Source organism: Gorilla gorilla, chromosome 13 (genome assembly GCF_029281585.2).
Source record: "Gorilla gorilla gorilla isolate KB3781 chromosome 13, NHGRI_mGorGor1-v2.1_pri, whole genome shotgun sequence".
NCBI lineage: Eukaryota > Metazoa > Chordata > Mammalia > Primates > Hominidae > Gorilla > Gorilla gorilla.
Window position 1 is genome coordinate 58,983,826 of NC_073237.2, and position 16,821 is coordinate 59,000,646.

The 16,821-nt window shown below is 38.2% G+C and overlaps 1 protein-coding gene across 3 annotated transcripts in view; it reads left to right on the forward strand.

The window, feature by feature from the left end:
• The window catches only part of PLGRKT (plasminogen receptor with a C-terminal lysine), a 270,391-nt gene that overhangs the window by 17,698 nt on the left and 235,872 nt on the right, over nt 1-16,821 (forward strand). Inside the window, exons 1-3 of one of the 3 annotated variants that reach the window (XM_063696421.1) lie at nt 5,708-5,858; nt 6,851-6,948; nt 7,696-7,739. The exons of the other annotated variants lie outside the window; for them this stretch is intronic. The gene's annotated coding sequence lies outside the window, so the exon portion shown is untranslated. Of the gene's footprint in view, nt 1-5,707; nt 5,859-6,850; nt 6,949-7,695; nt 7,740-16,821 lie in introns of those variants that run through there. 3 annotated transcript variants of the gene reach the window in all.

The following is a 16,821-nucleotide window of genomic DNA, read 5'->3' on the forward strand; positions in this document are numbered from 1 at the left end:
AGCAATTCCAGTTTTGCTACTGGCATAGCATTTACACTGGTGTCGGTGAGCAGAACTGACTAAAGGACTGGGCCTCAGTTCAAGTAGTCATCAAGACATGGCCAGATGAAGCCCTGAATTGTCATCAGTGCAGAGTGGGTTGCTTCAAGCTGCATGGGGCTCTATGGAACCCAGAAGAGTAGATGGATCTCCTAAGGAAGGAATAGGTTCTAGAGCAAGCCCACCTGGTGGTCCAACTTAGCCTCTTTACACTATTTTCCTACCCAGCCACTCAGACAGTCTTTAATTTTTTTTAATGTTTATGAGTAAAAGGGAGAAAAGAACTAGTACTTATCCTTCTCAATATCAAGTTCTAATGCAGCAATATAACTGCCCTTTCAATAAGCAAAGTATTTTTGGAATTCCTTAGTTCAAATGAAATTACATGGTTCACATGCTCAAGGCATTTTTTTCCAAATGTTTTTCATTCCCAGTCAGTAGAGACCAGACTTTTGGAAAAACTCAAACTTTCATTAAAGCTCAGCCATGCAGGATATAAAAGCTGGGTGGGTCCACTTTGATTTTGCTTTGTTGCTAACCATTTCCACTTAACTGACAGCAAGAACAGATTTTTGGAAGAGAATGCAAAGGGCATGGAGAGGCCCGTGACACCACATAAAAACTCTAGCAAAAGAAAACTTAGAGAAGAAAATTTACTGTATTTTCCAAACAGCAGAAAACACTAATTTTTCAATTTTTAATATAGTATCTGAAATAAATATATACCAAATTTATTTCAGTACAATATGGTATTTTTCTAAATCACTGATCATGAAGACTACAGTTGAAATACCAAATTTTAAAAAACACTTAGCCACTAATATTTATAGACCCCTAATAAAAATATTGCCTTCCCTTGGAAAACCAAACATCATATGTTGTCACTCATAAGTGGGAGATAAGCTATGGGGATGCAAAGGCGTAAGAATGACACAATGGACTTTGGGGACTCAGAGGAAGAGTGGGAAGGGGGTGAGAGATAAAAGACTACAAATTGGGTTCAGCGTATACTGCTCAGGAGATGGATGTACCAAAGTCTCACAAATCACCACTAAAGAACTTACTCATGTAACCAGACACCACCTGTTCCCCAAAAACCTATGGAAATCAAAAATTAAAAAATAAAAATATAGGAAAGTGCTTTGTACATGTCAAAAAAATGTTGCCTTTCTTAATAAAAATAAATGGTTCTCCAAAGTTCACTGGAAGGAGAATCTCCACATGGGGAAGAATAGCTAGATCTTACATCCTGCTAATTTTGTCTTCCCTTGGCCTGTGGGGGAGGGCGCTATTCCCCTCTTTACTATTGGTCTAAGACCAGGCAGTGGACTGGTTTGATCCCAAGAACACTCCCTAATAAAATTCCTTCACCCCAATCTCTGTCCAGACTCTGCTTCACTGAGAACCCAATTTGTGGCAGTTACCCATGGCCGAAGTACATAGACTTTAACACTTTAACTCCCCAAGTCTAGACCCAGAAGAGTAAGAACAAGAAAAAGTCAAAGCAGCTTATTGACTGTATGTGGAAGTGGCTTTGTTCAATTGATTGGTGGTGTTAATGATCACTCCTTTACAGGAGGAAGTTAGCCTTTCTCTTTTGAGGTTTCTACATGATAACCATATTGGAATATAACCCAATAGGTAGAGTATCCATAAAATTGTGGGTTGTGGGGGCATTTTGTTATACGCTATCTTAGAAATAGAGTCCAAATCAGTTAATAAAAAAGAAAAGGGAGAGTGACAATATTATTGCATAGAAACGAAAGAAGTACTGATACATCTCACTTTGTAAAAAAGAAACATTTCAGAAAAAGTTAGCTATGAATCATATTTTTATATTAAATTTTATTTTAAAGTCAGTAATGAAACACACCATCTAAAGATTTTTATGACAGTTTTTTGCAGAGAAAAGCTTACAAATTTACATTATTACCTTCCAATTTGTTATTTTGTGAAACTAAAAATGATAAAAATTTCTTTTTTTCTTTTTTCTTTACGAAAAGGGTTTCCCACTGAAAATTTATTTTTATCATTTAAAATGATAAATGATTAAAATTTTTTTATCATTTAAAAGTGTTACTCTATTTTAAATCACTGAGATGATTTAAAATAAAGTATTACTGAAAATCTTAAAACCACAGCAAGACACTTAATATAAAATTACATTAAACTCTAATTAGTTTCTTTTGGCCCAATATTTTTAGATAAAGAAATTACTTCAAGTTGCATATGCTATAATGTTCTTGAGATTAGCCAAACTTTTTCGCAGTACTGCAACTTTGTTGTATTATTATTGCTCAAAATAAATTCATTGACAAAGAGTTATTATTATCTCCCTAACAGAATTTTATTTCTAAGGCTATGTTTTGATAATGGTTTTAACATTCATCCTGGATGAGTGGCTAAGAATCTGCAAATGAAAATTAGGAATGTACTTATCCTCTTCTGCCAAGGAGTGTTTTCTTTTTCCCCCAGATTAGTAGTCACAGAGTAACCATGGATTATGGTTACCAAATTGGTACCAAATTTGGATCTCGTATGGAGAACTCGGCCTTAGCTCGAATGCAGCAATTCACATTTAAATAAAATGAATATTTAGATGCTGTGCTCAAATTTAGATAAGATTATATTGTAGTGATTCTGGGGGAAATCAGTCTTAAGATCACATCTATTTGCAGTGGAATGAGGAATTTCCTTTGGAGAATAATTAGTAGAACTATTATTGCAAAGCTACCTAAGCCCTCTTATGTGATATAATCAGAGGCAACTGGCAAAAGAACATGAGTCAAGAATATCCCTTGGACAGCCTGTACCTAGATCAAAAATACTGACGTGCACTCTCTTACGAAGAGTTTCAGATGCTTGAGACTTTTTTTTTTTTTTTTAAACAGGCTTCTAGGTAACAAGTCACTTCACTTCTCTGGGCCTCTTAAACTTCTCATATGAAAATAGACTAGATGAACCTGGAGAGACATTTTCTGCCTGATGTGGAAGGTGAAAGTGAAGAAATTAGCTGTATTTCCTAACACTCAGGAGGTAGGTGCAGGGTCCATAGCTCCTCCAGCTCCTGTGGATCTTATGCTTCAGCTTCTCTAACTCTTGGGTCAGAGGTGTGTTTAACTCCTCCTCCACCAGAGGTTTGGAGGTGGTGAGAGACCAGTGCAGATTCCAGTCCATCCTCATGGATCCCAGTTTGTCCTCGCTTCCTGCTCTCTACCTCCTGACCGCTGGTCCTGTGAACTTCAGCTCCAGCACTAGACACAGAAACAACAGCCTCCCCTAGAGAGTATAACCAGCTCCCACAGTTGCATACAGTCAAGTCTCTAAATCCGTTTTGTCAATTTATCTTAGTAGTTCTACTTCTATGAACAAACCTTGACTGATTACATTTGGGTTGTTATGTTTTTAACAAAAAGTGCTACTGTGCATATTCATGTTCATATTTTCTGGTGCACTTGTGCAAGAATTCCTCTACAATATATACCTGAGCTTACATATTGCTGGATTGTAGAATGTACAGTACTTAACTTTGTAAGATAATGCCAAATCCTATTCCAGGGTGGTTGTGCCAATTTATGTTCACACCAGCATTGTTTAAGAGTTCCTGTTGATCTGTCTTTGGGAAAAATTAATATAGTAATATTTCCTTTTAAATGTTTTTTAGAGACAGGGTCTCACTATGTTGCTCAGGTTAGAGTCAAACTCCTGGGCTCAAGTGATTCTCCTACTTCAGCCTCCTAAGTAACTGGGACTACAGACATCCGCCACTGCACCCACCAGTAATACTTAACTTTAGTTCATCAGGAGAGTATAATATGTTTACTCATTATAATCTTAATTTACATTTATATGATCACTGTGAAGTAGAGAATCTTTTCATGTATTTTTTCTTCATATTTCCTCTTTTGCAAAATGACTATTCATGCCTCCCTTTTTTGTGGCATTGCTTGTCATTTAATTATTGATAAATAGAAAGAGTTCTTCATGTATTCTGGAAACAAATCCTTTAGTGTTATATGCAGTGGTGTACTGGAGCTGGCTTGTGTAGTCTCGTCAGAGAGATTTTGTGTATGTCTTCCTAACTTCATGTTTAGCAACATCATGTTGGTGGCTTGAAATAAACTTTTCCACCTTGAAAAGAATCAAACCCAACAAATCATGGCTTTTTTCCTCTCTGCAAAGCTAGGTGTTTAAAACATGTATGGGCGTACCACTAGTTATATATAGCAAATATCTACTACTGGCTTGTCGCTTGTCTACAAATTCTTGTTTGGAGTATTTTGAAAAACAGAAAGTCAAATTTCTTAATCTCTTCAGTTTTAGATAAGTTTTTTGGGGTGTTTTGTGTTCTCAGTTTCAGACAAGCCTTTTTTTTTTTTGTATGTGTTTTCTCTACCCCAGGAAACTACCGGCCAGCCGCCGCGTCCGGGAGGTGAGGGGCGCCTCTGCCCGGCCGCCCCTACTGGGATGTGAGGAGCCCCTCTGCCCGGCCACCACCCCGTCTGGGAGGTGTACCCAACAGCTCATTGAGAACGGGCCAGGATGACAGTGGCGGTTTTGTGGAATAGAAAGGGGGGAAAGGTGGGGAAAAGATTGAGAAATCAGATGGTTGCCGTGTCTGTGTAGAAAGAAGTAGACATGGGAGACTTTTCATTTTGTTCTGTACTAAGAAAAATTCTTCTGCCTTGGGATCCTGTTGATCGGTGACCTTACCACCAACCCTGTGCTCTCTGAAACATGTGCTGTGTCCACTCAGGGTTAAATGGATTAAGGGCGGTGCAAGTTGTGATTTGTTGAACAGATGCTTGAAGGCAGCATGCTCGTTAAGAATCATCACCACTCCCTAATCTCAAGTACCCAGGGACACAAACACTGCGGAAGGCCGCAGGGTCCTCTGCCTAGGAAAACCAGAGACCTTTGTTCACTTGTTTATCTGCTGACCTTCCCTCCACTATTGTCCTATGACCCTGCCAAATCCCCCTCTGCAAGAAACACCCAAGAATGAACAATAAAAAAAATAAAATGAAAAAAAAAGATATTATCCTATAGATGTTTAAAATATCAGCTTTCACATCCAAGTCTTGCATGCATCTAGAATTGACTTACGTATCATGTTGGGTAGGAATCCAATTTCATTTTTCCCCATATTCTCCCAGCACCACTTATTGACTAATTCTCCCTTTCTTGATTATATACAATACCACCTCTGTTATATATGATGTCCAAATATGTGTGGCTCTGTTTCCCAAGTCTCTACTATTCCATTAACCCATTTGTGTATTGCAGCGTTAATACCACTCTCTTAATTAACTTTGTAATCAAAGTCCTCAAACAGGATAAAGCATACTTCCTACCTTGTTCTTCTCCAAAAGAGTCTTTGTTGTATTTTTGACCTTTGTTCATCCATAGGAATTTTAGAATCAGCTTCTTAGTTTCTTGGGAAAAAAAGTGTGATTTGGCATCAAATTACACTGAATCTGTAGGTCAAATGGGGAAAAACTGGTAACTTCACAATAGAAAGTCTTCGTTTTGAATGTCGTCTTTTATTTATTTCTATAGTAGATCTTCTTTGATGTTTATCAAATAGAGTTTTAGAATTTATTCCATATAGGTCTCCTATAACTTCATTAGATGTAATTTATACTTTTTTGTTGTTATGGTGTGTTAGTCTTTTATGCTGCTAATAAAGACATACCAGAGACTGGGTAATTGATAAAGAACAAGAGGTTTAACGGACTCACAGTTTTACGTGTCTCGGGAGGCCTCACAATCATGGCGAAGGCAAAGGAGGAGCAAAGTCATGTCTTACATGGCAGCAGGTAAGGAAAGCTTGTGTAGAGGAATTCCCCCTTATAAAACCATCAGATCTCATGATATTTACTCTCATAAGAACAGCACAGAAAAGACCCACCCCTGTGATTCAATTACCTCCTACCGAGTCCCTCCCAAGACATGTGGAAATGATGGGAGTTACAGTTCAAGATGAGATTTGGGTGGGGACACAGCCAAACCATATCATATGGTAAACTGCTTTTATATTTTTTAAATTTTCTGTTTGTTGCCAATGCTTAGAAATATATTTGGTTGTGCGTATTGGTCTTCTATTCAGCCATGTTGGTTAGCTCTGTTATTGTTAAATTATTATTTTTGAGACAGAGTTTTGCTCTTGTTGCTCAGGCTGGAAGTGCAATGGCATGATCTTGGCTCACCACAACCCCTGCCTCCCGGGTTCAAGTGATTCTTCTGTCTCAGCCTCCTGAGTAGCTAGAATTACAGGCGAGTGCCGCCACGCCTGGCTAATTTTGTATTTTTAGTAGAGTTGGGGTTTCTCCATGTTGATCGGGTTGGTCTGGAACTCCTGACTTCAGGTGATCTGCCCTCCTCGACCTCCCAAAGTGCTGGGATTACAGGCGTGAGCCACGCACCTGGCCAGCTCTGTTATTATTACCAAGAATTTGCCTGTAGATTTTGTGGGACTTTCTGTTTAGAGAATTATATCCTTATGAATGAAGTATATTCCAATACTCCTACCTTTTATTGCTGTTCCCAATCTTTGTACTTGTTGCTTCTTTTTCTTGTCTTAACGCACTTAGAAAATCCACTATAATGTTGAGTAGAAGTAAATAGGACTTCTAAGTCTTGTTCCTGATTTTAATAAGTCTGCTTCTCATTATCTGCTGCATCTTTTGAGATTATCATATTTTTCCCCTGTAATCTGTGAATGCGATAAATTTTATATATATATATATATTTTTTGTTTGTTTGTTTGTTTGTTTTGTTTTTGAGATGGTGTTTCACTCTTGCTGCCTAGGCTGGAGTGCAATGGTGCGATCTCAGCTTGCTGCAAACTCCGCCTCCTGGATTCAAGCGATTCTCCTGCCTCAGCCTCCCGAGTAGCTGGGATTACAGGTGTGTGCCACCACACCTGGCTAATTTTTGTATTTTTAGCAGAGAAAGGGTTTCACCATGTTGGTCAGGCTGGTCTCAAACTCCTGACCTCAGGTGATTTACCTGCCTTGGCCTCCCAAAGTGCTGGGATTTCAGGTATGAGCCACTGTGCCTGGCCAATGAATTACATTTTTATATTTTCTTTTCTTTATTATTATTATTATTTTTTGAGACAGGGTCTTGCTCTGTTGCCCAGGCTGGAGGGCAGTGGTGCCATCTTGGCTTACTGTAACCTTCACTTCCAGGCTCAAGTGATTCTCTCACCTCAGCCTCCCAAGTAGCTGGGACTACAGGCATGTGCTACCATGCCTGGCTAATTTTTGTATTTTTTTTGGTAGAGACAGGGTTTTACCATGTTGCCCCGGTTGGTCTCTAACTCTTGGGCTCAAGTAATTCACCCACCTTGGCCTCTCAAGGCACTGGGGCTACAGGTGTGAGCCACCGTGCCTAGCCATATTTTTTATTTCCTAATGTTTAACTGCGCTTGCATTTCTGGTTAAACTCAACTTGTTTATGATGTATTATCAATTTGAAATAAACTCCTAAGCTTGTTTCATTAGTATTTAATTTGAATTTGTAGCTATGTTTATGAGTGAGATTGGTTCAAAAGGTTTCTTTATTGTCCTGTCCTTCTTTGGTTTTGCTATCAAGGTTACGTTAATATCATTGAGTGAATTGTGTCATAGTCCCTCTTTTTCTGTTTTATAGGACACTTTTAAAGATTGGAATGATCTCGTTCTTGAAACCTTGGTGTAAGTAATTTGTAAACATATCTGAACTAAATATTTTCTTTGTGGGAAGATTTAAAAATATTGATTGCATTTCTTTGGTAGTTACAAAACAATTCAGGTCCTCTGTTTTTGAGTAAGTTTTGGTAAATTATAGTTTTCTAGGAATTTGCCCATTTCACCTAAGTTTTTGAATATGTGGCCTAAATTGATTCAGAGTAGCTCATCTAAAAAAATCTTTGCCTTGTCTGTGATTAGGTCCCTTTTTATTCTAATATTGCTTATTTGTGCCTTCTTTTTTTTTCCTCACTCAATCTCAGCAGAGATTGTTCTGTTTATAAAATAAAACTTTTAATTTTGTGGATTCTTTTTTTGTAGCTTTGTTTACTTTTTTCTGAACCTCTGTTTTTGTCTCTGTTATCTATTTCCTCCTACTTTGATTGTTTTTCTATTTTTCCTCCTAATTTCTTGAGTTGAACACAAAGCTCATTAATTTTTAACCTTTCTTCTTGTCTGAAACAAGCTTTCAAATTAATAAATTGTCCTTAGAGAATGACTTTGACTGTTTTACAGAACATGGTAGGTGATATTTTCATTATCATTCAGCTTTTAGTATTTTTACATTTCTTCCATAATTTTTTCTTTGACACATGAATTACCTACAATTGTGTTTCCACGTTTTTCAATATATAAGAACTTTTATAGATTTATCTTTTGTTATTGCCTCTAACTTAATTACTTTGCGCACAGAGAATGAGGACTGTGTTATAATTTTGTGAGACTTGCCATATGGTCTAATAAATGGACAATTTTTGTAATTGCACTATGATATTTAAGAAAAATAAGTGCATTTGCCAACTGTTGGATGCAGAATTTTTATCTGTCTATTTGATTGTGTTATTAATTGTGTTGTTCAGATCTTCCATATTTTTAATATCTTTGCTTTGGGTGGTCTGTTGGTAATTGAGAGAGATATATTGAAAGCTCTCATTGGCAATTTCTCTTTGTAGTTCAGTAAATATTTGCTTTATATATTTGAAACAATTTTTCTAGGTGTAAAACTTTGAAGTTATTATATCACTGACAATTGGAATGTTTATAAAAATCAAGTAGTGGTCCCTCTCTAACTCCAATGATACCTATTTTCTTAAGTCTATTTTGTGTGATTTTTAATATACACTTGTTTTTTTAGTTACTGTTTTCCTGTTACATCTTTCAACCATTTTGTGTCTTAAGTTTTAGGTTTTTCTTTTGAAAGAGAATGTAGTTAGAGGTTTTTTGTTTGTTTGTTCCCCAATCTGTCTTTCACTATAAAGTTTGGATTTATATTTATTATAATTATTAATATATCTAGACATTTTCTACCACCACACTTTTAATTTTTATTTGTCCAGCTGTTATTTTGCTTTCCCCCTCTTCCTTTATTGCTCTCTACTCAGTTGATTGGGGTTGGGCTTTTGTTTGTAAGTTTGTTTTCTTTTTCCATTTTTCTCTCTTCTATTTTAGAAGTTATTGGACTTTTTGTTATCTGAAAATTGACTATAACAACTTAGAAAAATTGCACCGAATATTCTGTATCTGAATAAAAAATCCACTGCAATGAATTTACATTCATTTGCTGGCAAAGACATTGAAATTGCATGTAAGTCCAAATGAAAAGATGTAGAGTCCATTGCAGTCATAGCTGTTCTCTAGTAAGCTCACATCTTGTGCTCCCATTACTTAAATAGGCATGGATTGTCACTATTACTGTATTTTCCACATTATTAAAGTGAAAAAGCTTATTAAAGGACAGAAAATGCCATAGAGAAAATAAGTGAACGTAAAATATTCACTGCATGGACACCAGACATTTACTGTGGTGCACACTCCTTTACCAGCTCACTCTTGCCTAACATAATGCAATTATTTCTCATCAAATGAAAGCACACTGGCTTTCCCTGGCCCAAAATAAGGTCCAGAGTTCCTTTATCCATCTTTATGTGATCTTCATTTCTCTTTTAGTTTAGTCACATTCACCCTTCAATAGATACCCTGTAACTGAAATAGTGGGATATAGAGTTAATTCTTTTAGCACGTGAACATGCAAAGAAATATTACACAGCAGTGAAAATGGAGTACTACATGTAACAATATTGATATATCTTACAAACATAATGTTAAGTAAAAAAGATAATTTGTAGGATAATATATACAGTAGAATTCCATTTACATAAGTCTGAAAGCACACCAGGGCAGAAGTGGGTCATGTAATTAATATAGCCTGTGTTCTGTTTGGCAAGCGAGGCACCTTGGTTTAGAGTTGTGTCCAACCCAAAGAAGAGGAGCTTTTTTTCTAATTTGCACAGAGGCTCTGGATGGGCTACCTATGACTCTGGGTATATGTAAAGGTATTGGTAATATTCTAATTCTTATATTTGGTGATGGGGTCATGGTTTTTATTTTGTAATGTTGTTACCTCAAACCTACTAGTTTGCTTCCCTAGAGTCAGTTGTTGTTGACAGTTGCTTGTATATCCATCCAAAGATACCCAGTGCTTTGGAAGCACAGACAAATGTATATTTGTGCTTTTATACAAAACACAGTAGAAGCATTCTATGACATTGTATTGGATCTTTTTTTTTCTACTTAATGCTATGTCTTAGAATTGTTCTATGGTCACAAATACAGATATACCTCGTTTCTAAAATGACTATGCAGCTTTCCATCTATATTATGTGCCATAATTTATTTAACTTGTCTTCTGTTAATGAGACATTTCAGTTGTTTCCCATCTTTTGCTTTTATGAACAGTGCTGCAATGAGCATTCCATTATGGGTATTTTTGCCCACTCTTGTGATTATATCCATAGGATAAATTCCTAGGAGTGAAAACGCTGGGCCAAACAGAATGTATTTTGACGTTTAGTGCCAGATTAAATTTTTAAAAGCCATAACACCAATTTATTCCCTTGTTAATACAGGGAGTGCTCATTTCTCTCACATAAATATCATACTTTGTTGTTATTGTTCATTTGATAAGTTAAAAAGAATAGTCAATCACTGTGTTTATTTTCTATTAAGAAAAGAAGATTGATCATAAAAGTTATTTTAAAAATCTTCAGGGGTTCAAAGGAGGTAGAAACATCTGTTTGGGAATGAGGGGCAGGGAAATTCTCAGAGGAGGTAGCCTTTAAGCAGGCCCTGTAATAATATGTAGAACTATGACAGTTGAGATGGAGGCAGGTGACAGAGTGTTCAAGGCGGAGAGTGTGGTATGTAAGGGCACAGAGGGTGGGAAATTGTTTTACAAGTAACCTAGTTTGTCTAAAGCAGAGTGAGCACATCCTGAGTAGTGACAAGAAATGTACTAGGAATCAAAATCTACCTAGTAGGCAGCAAGGAATCACTTAAGTAGGGGCTTCTAGCCTTGATTGCCCATTACAACAACTGGGAGGTTAAAAAATATATATTGATATTAAGTCCCTCCCCAGACAGATTATATTAGAGTCTCCAGTAGGAGCTTTCTCCCCAGGGGACATTATTTTGTAGCCAGGGCTGAGAATCACTGCATTAAGGACAAATGGACTAGGGAGTAAAAAGCTCAAAAGTGGGCTTGCAGAAGATTTAGAGTTGTAGATCACATGCTGTTTACCTCTAAATTTATTTAATAATTTGAAATATGGGAAAAAGATAATTACTTAGTTCAAAATTTAATTTAGATAAATTTCCACTATAGTTTAAAATGATAACTAGTCTATGTCTCAGAATAATTAATTTTGGCTGGGCATGGTGGCTCACTCCTGTAATCCCAGCACCCTGGGAGGCCAAGGTGGGTGGATCACTTGAGGTCAGGAGTTCGAGACCAGCCTGCCCAACATGGTGAAACCCCGTCTCTACTAAAAATACGAAAATTAGCTGGGCGTGGTGGCAGGCACCTGTAATCCCAGCTACGCGGAAGGCTGAGGTAGGAGAATCGCTTGAACCAGGGAGGTGGAGGTTGCGGTGAGCTGAGATCGCACCACTTCAGCCTGGGCGACAGAGCGAGACGCCATCTCAAATAATAATAATAATAATAATAATAATAATAATAATAATAATAATAATAATAATAATGTATTTTTTTCTTTTAGGGGATACGATCATTTACCAGGTGGGTGTAATTCACAGTGAAAACTGCTTACACATCAGTGATTTGAGGCAGAGGCCGCCCGACTGCCCCAGAATTCCCCTAGAATTAGATGGTTCTTAGAGCTTGGTGAAGCGTCGCCTTGACACTAGGGGGAGCCATGGACTGTGATTAGGTGAAAAACTGCAGCTCCAAAGAAACAGGTAGAATTTGAAGAGGGAGGAGACTTGGAAAGCATATGCTCTGGTCCCTCATTTCCGTTTTACTTTTTAATTTCTCTTTTGTGTGTGTGCAAAATTTTCTTCTTCTCTTATCTTTTCTTGTCTTTTCCTTTCTTTCTTTTTTTTTTTTTCGGAGTTTAGCTTTTGTTGCTCGGGCTGGAGTGCAATGGCGGCATCTCGGCTCACTGCAACCTCCGCCTCCCAGATTCACGCGATTCTTCTGCCTCAGCCTCCCGAGTAACTGGAATTAAAGGCGCCTGCCACCCCGCCTGGCTATTTTGTATCTTTAGTAGAGATGGGGTTTCACCATGTTTGTCTTGTACTCCTGACCTCAGATGATCAGCCCGCCTCGGCTTCCCAATGTGCTAGGATTAGAAGCTAGCACTTTGAGCCACTGGGCCCCGCCATTTTCTACTTTTCTAATAAGTTACATATTTATATAGTTCTAAGTTTACAAAGTAAAAATGCTGTACAGTCTGTGCAGTGGATATTCTCTCTGTATGCCTTCAGATCTACTCTCCACTCTGCCTTGAGCCCCAAGAGGCTCATCCCTAAGGATGTCCAGAGATCCAAGTGCAGAAGTAGAATGTGGTGAGGCTATTTATTCCCCCAGCGCCTTCCCTGCTGGGCTATGGATGAACAGTGGCTGACTTCATCTAGGAAAGGGCTATGGCTTCTGTCCCGTAGCCCCTTTTATACCTATAGCTCTCTCTGTCTGGATTCAAGTAACCACTTAACTCCCCTTCTTCATCCTTAGGACCTAGGTATGATAATGATTCCCCTCTGTAGGTTGCCCATTGGAAAGTGTCAGCATCCTTTGTTGGGTGCCTTAGCCCTGTCCACAACTTTGTAAATAATTCTGTCACTCAACTCCTCGATGACGCCTTTTGAATATGCCATATATTTCCTGCTGAGATCCTAACTGGTACATTCTCCTTCCTCACTTCTCTGTCCCACGCCAATTCAATTCTCCTCTTGAAGCAACCAATTTTAGAAGTTTCCTATATTTATGCAATATGAGCATAAAGGAATATATCTAGTCCTTTTATCCTTTCTTGTGCAAATTGTAGTATATTATATGTCCTGTTCTGCACTGTAGTTGTTTTTTATCCCACATAATAGTATATCCTAGAGATCGTTCTATAGCAGTATGTAGGGGTCTTTCTTATTACCTTTTTTTTTTTTCGGATTTAGAGCAGAAATTTAATACGTGAAAGAATGAGAATAGCTCTCTGCTACAGAGAGGGATCCTGGAACGATAGGTTGCCAATTCACAGTTTGGATACAGAGGCTTTTATAAGAAACGGATAGGGGGCTGGGCATATCATTTGCATAAGGTGTGCATTTCTGGTAATTCCACCCCATCTTCCTAGTGTGGATGTGGGCTCTTAGCTTGAATTACTCCACGTTGCTTCGTTTCCCTTACTGCACATGCGTCAGGGGACAGAATCTTCCATTGCAGGTATGTCTGGGCAAGTCTCCTGTATAGTCTTTCTTATCTATGCAGCTGAGGGGATGTCTTAGTCAAGCCCCCTTATCTCTTGAGCAACTTCCCTTATCTATGCCTGCAACTTGATTTTTTCAGGCTGTTCTTTTGTTTGAAATAATTTAATCTTATTACTTTTTATGGCTGCATTATATTCCATTTTATAGGTGCACAATTTTTAGCCAGCCTCCTATCAACAGACATTTAGGTTGTTTCCAGTCACTTACTTTTACAAATGTTGCTTTAAGGAATAATCTTGTATGTAGGTTATTTCTCCTTATTTTATGTATGAGGAAAATGAAACAGAAAGAGATTAAGTTGTCTAAAGTCAGTCATTGGCAGAGTCTATGTCATTAGTAACACTACTAACACTCAGTTAGTAGAATGAGACTTGAGTGACCTGTATAGTCTTCATTATGAGACTGGAGTGATCTGAATCTTGCTGAGGGACCCCCACAAAATTTACTGCACATTTCCACTCTTCTTAAATTTTTCACCCTTACACATTTATTTCCTAGCATCATGGTTAAAAGCATGGATTGTATAGCCACAATGCTAGGTTGTATTTTCCACTCCATTACTTATTAGCTGTTGACATTGGACAAGTCACAACCTTTCAGTGCCTCACTTTCCTCATATATAAAATAGTTCCTCATGGTGTTGCTAAGGGCATTAAGTGCCTGCCACATGTTAAGGGCCACATAAGCACTGACTCTTATTAGTAGTGCTCTTATCATTCTTTTGGCTTGTGGCTGTGCCCCATTATTAACATTAAAACACAGCCTGAGAGCTATCTCCTATTTCATCAGTAGTTTACCTTTTATGTAAGTGAGATCATCAGATCACTTCTTGATAGGAAATTAGGGCAGATAATTAGGGATATGTGATATCCCTTGATATGTGAAATGGGGCCTAAATGAAAGGGAGTTTCTGAAGATAACCTCACCCACTTCACAGTTTCATTCTGATATTCCTGTTCACATATACTTAAAACAGTGGGACCCACAAATATTTCCTGAACTGGATTCATTGTCCATAACCCCTCCACCATTCACCATCCTTTACCAACAAAACCAAACCCCATCTTCCTCTCACAAGCCCATATCACATTCAGGTGGATCAATTAACACATCTCAGAATTATCCTTGACTAATCTCTTCCACATCAAATTTGTTATCAAGCCCTGTAAATTATTTATTCTTAATAGTTTTCAACTTCATTCCCATCCCTTTTTCTCTATCTCCTTTGAGATTGCCTTAAATCATACTCATATTTCTGTGGGCCATTGCAGAACTTTGGTTAGTCTTTCCCACTCTCTCTCCCTCCCCTCCCTCTCTTCCTCTCTTTGCTCTGCAAATATGTATTGAGTGGCTATTATTTATCAGGCCTTGAACTGGCACAGGGATGCAAAAGTGAATAAGACAGAGGGATCCTAAAGCCAACTGCAACCTTAACGTAATCCTAATACTCAATTCATGAAATTTTTACTCCAAAGAGAATCAGGTATTAAACATACAGTTATACAAATAATTGGTTCAGGATAACAGGAATCTCTGTTTTCTGCTATAGTCTCTCCCTGAAACAGAGAGATTATTAGCTCAGGCTTTATGTCTGGGTGGTGAGGGCTTCCTAGTCTCAGAAATGCATCACAACCTTTGCTTTAGAAAGTCTCTGTGATGGTAAGAACTGGAGTTTGGAGGGGAAGAGGAAAGGAAGTGGCCTGACCCTAACGGAAAGGAGAATGCCTGAGACTGTCCTGGATAGGGACTTGGGGGAACAGGTTTGCAGTAGGTTCTATAAGGCTTTGGGATGTTATCACACTTTTGCATAGTTTTACAAAGACTATGACACTTGCAGTGGGAGAGGCATAGGTAGATGTCTGTGGTGGCCTGGCCTGAGTGCTCTGGCCCCCAAAGCAGTGGCAAGAATTCCTTGTGGAGGACCTGTGGTCAAAAGAGAGAACTTCGTGGGAGCATCTCTGCAGTCTGCCAAGGGCAGTAGGGCGTACCAAATTCCAAAGGACCAGCCCAATGACCTGAGGGACCAAAGACCAGGCCCTCCTCCCTTTTCATGGGGCTGTGTAAGCCCTAGGGCCCTAGTTGGCCTGCCACTGGGTGAGTGTGGTGGGGGGTAATAATTGCAGTTACCTCTGTGTAAGACAAAAAATGGTGGCTCCACATGAACCTTGTTCCATAAGCTATTTCTATATGGCTAGTTAATTTCTATTCTTTTTCTTAAAAATAAACCAAAAAGGAGTTTTTTTAAAGTCACAAAGTAGTTGTGTTATCATGTACATCACAAATTCCCTCTGGGACTCTGTTTCCTTATCTGTGAAATGTGGGGAATGATGTTGGATTTCTGTTCCAGCTCTACTATCCCAAGGTTTTATGTTGTCTCATCCAGAGAACAGAATAGTTAATACAATGACTTGAGAGTTTCTTTCTTTGCTTTAATCATGTTGATTACACTCCCAGCAAAGAAAATGAAAGCTGATGAGATCTATCTACATCACCAAGTATCAGAGTTTATATAATTCATGCTAATTTCTGTAAACTCTCCCTGTAGATGAAACATGCAGTTAGCAGTAAAGTCGAAGCAAGAAATGCTATATCAAGAGCACATGACCTGTCTTTGTTTGAGGCAGATCATGTGAAATTGATACCGAGATGACTTTCTCACCTGTGACTGGTGACATTGGAAAGAGGGGGAAGGAAATTTTTTGACTTAAGAGACTCTTTATGCTAAATGAACAGGAAAACTCCCCTTCCTCCCTTTAGTAACATGAATCTTACTTGCCACCAGGCCCTTCCAGATGGGGAGTGAACAAGGCTTCATTGGCAAATAGCCAGCTCCTTCCATGGACCTAAGGGGGTTGTTAGAGAATATGCTTTATTGAATGTGGCATTTAATTACAGAAGTAGGTATTTTGAGGGAGGAGGTGAGTAGGAGGAATCAATGTAATTTTTCAACTGGAGAAATAGATTGCTGGATGAGACAGTCAAGTGTATTAGAGGTATGGACTCTGGAGACAGACTGCTGGGCTCTTAGCCTGGCTTTGCTACTTACAAGCTCTGTGACTTTGGGCAAATTACTCTCTGTGCCTTATATGTAAACTGGGGACAATAATGGTATCTAGCTCATAGGAGGATTATGTTATAAAGATTAAATAAGTTAGTATTTATAAAGCACATAGAATAGTGCCTGACACATGGTAAGAACTTTACAAAAAGTGTTTGTTGTTGTTGCTGTTATTTTTACATGCCAAGGCACGCATATTGACTCAAACTTAGA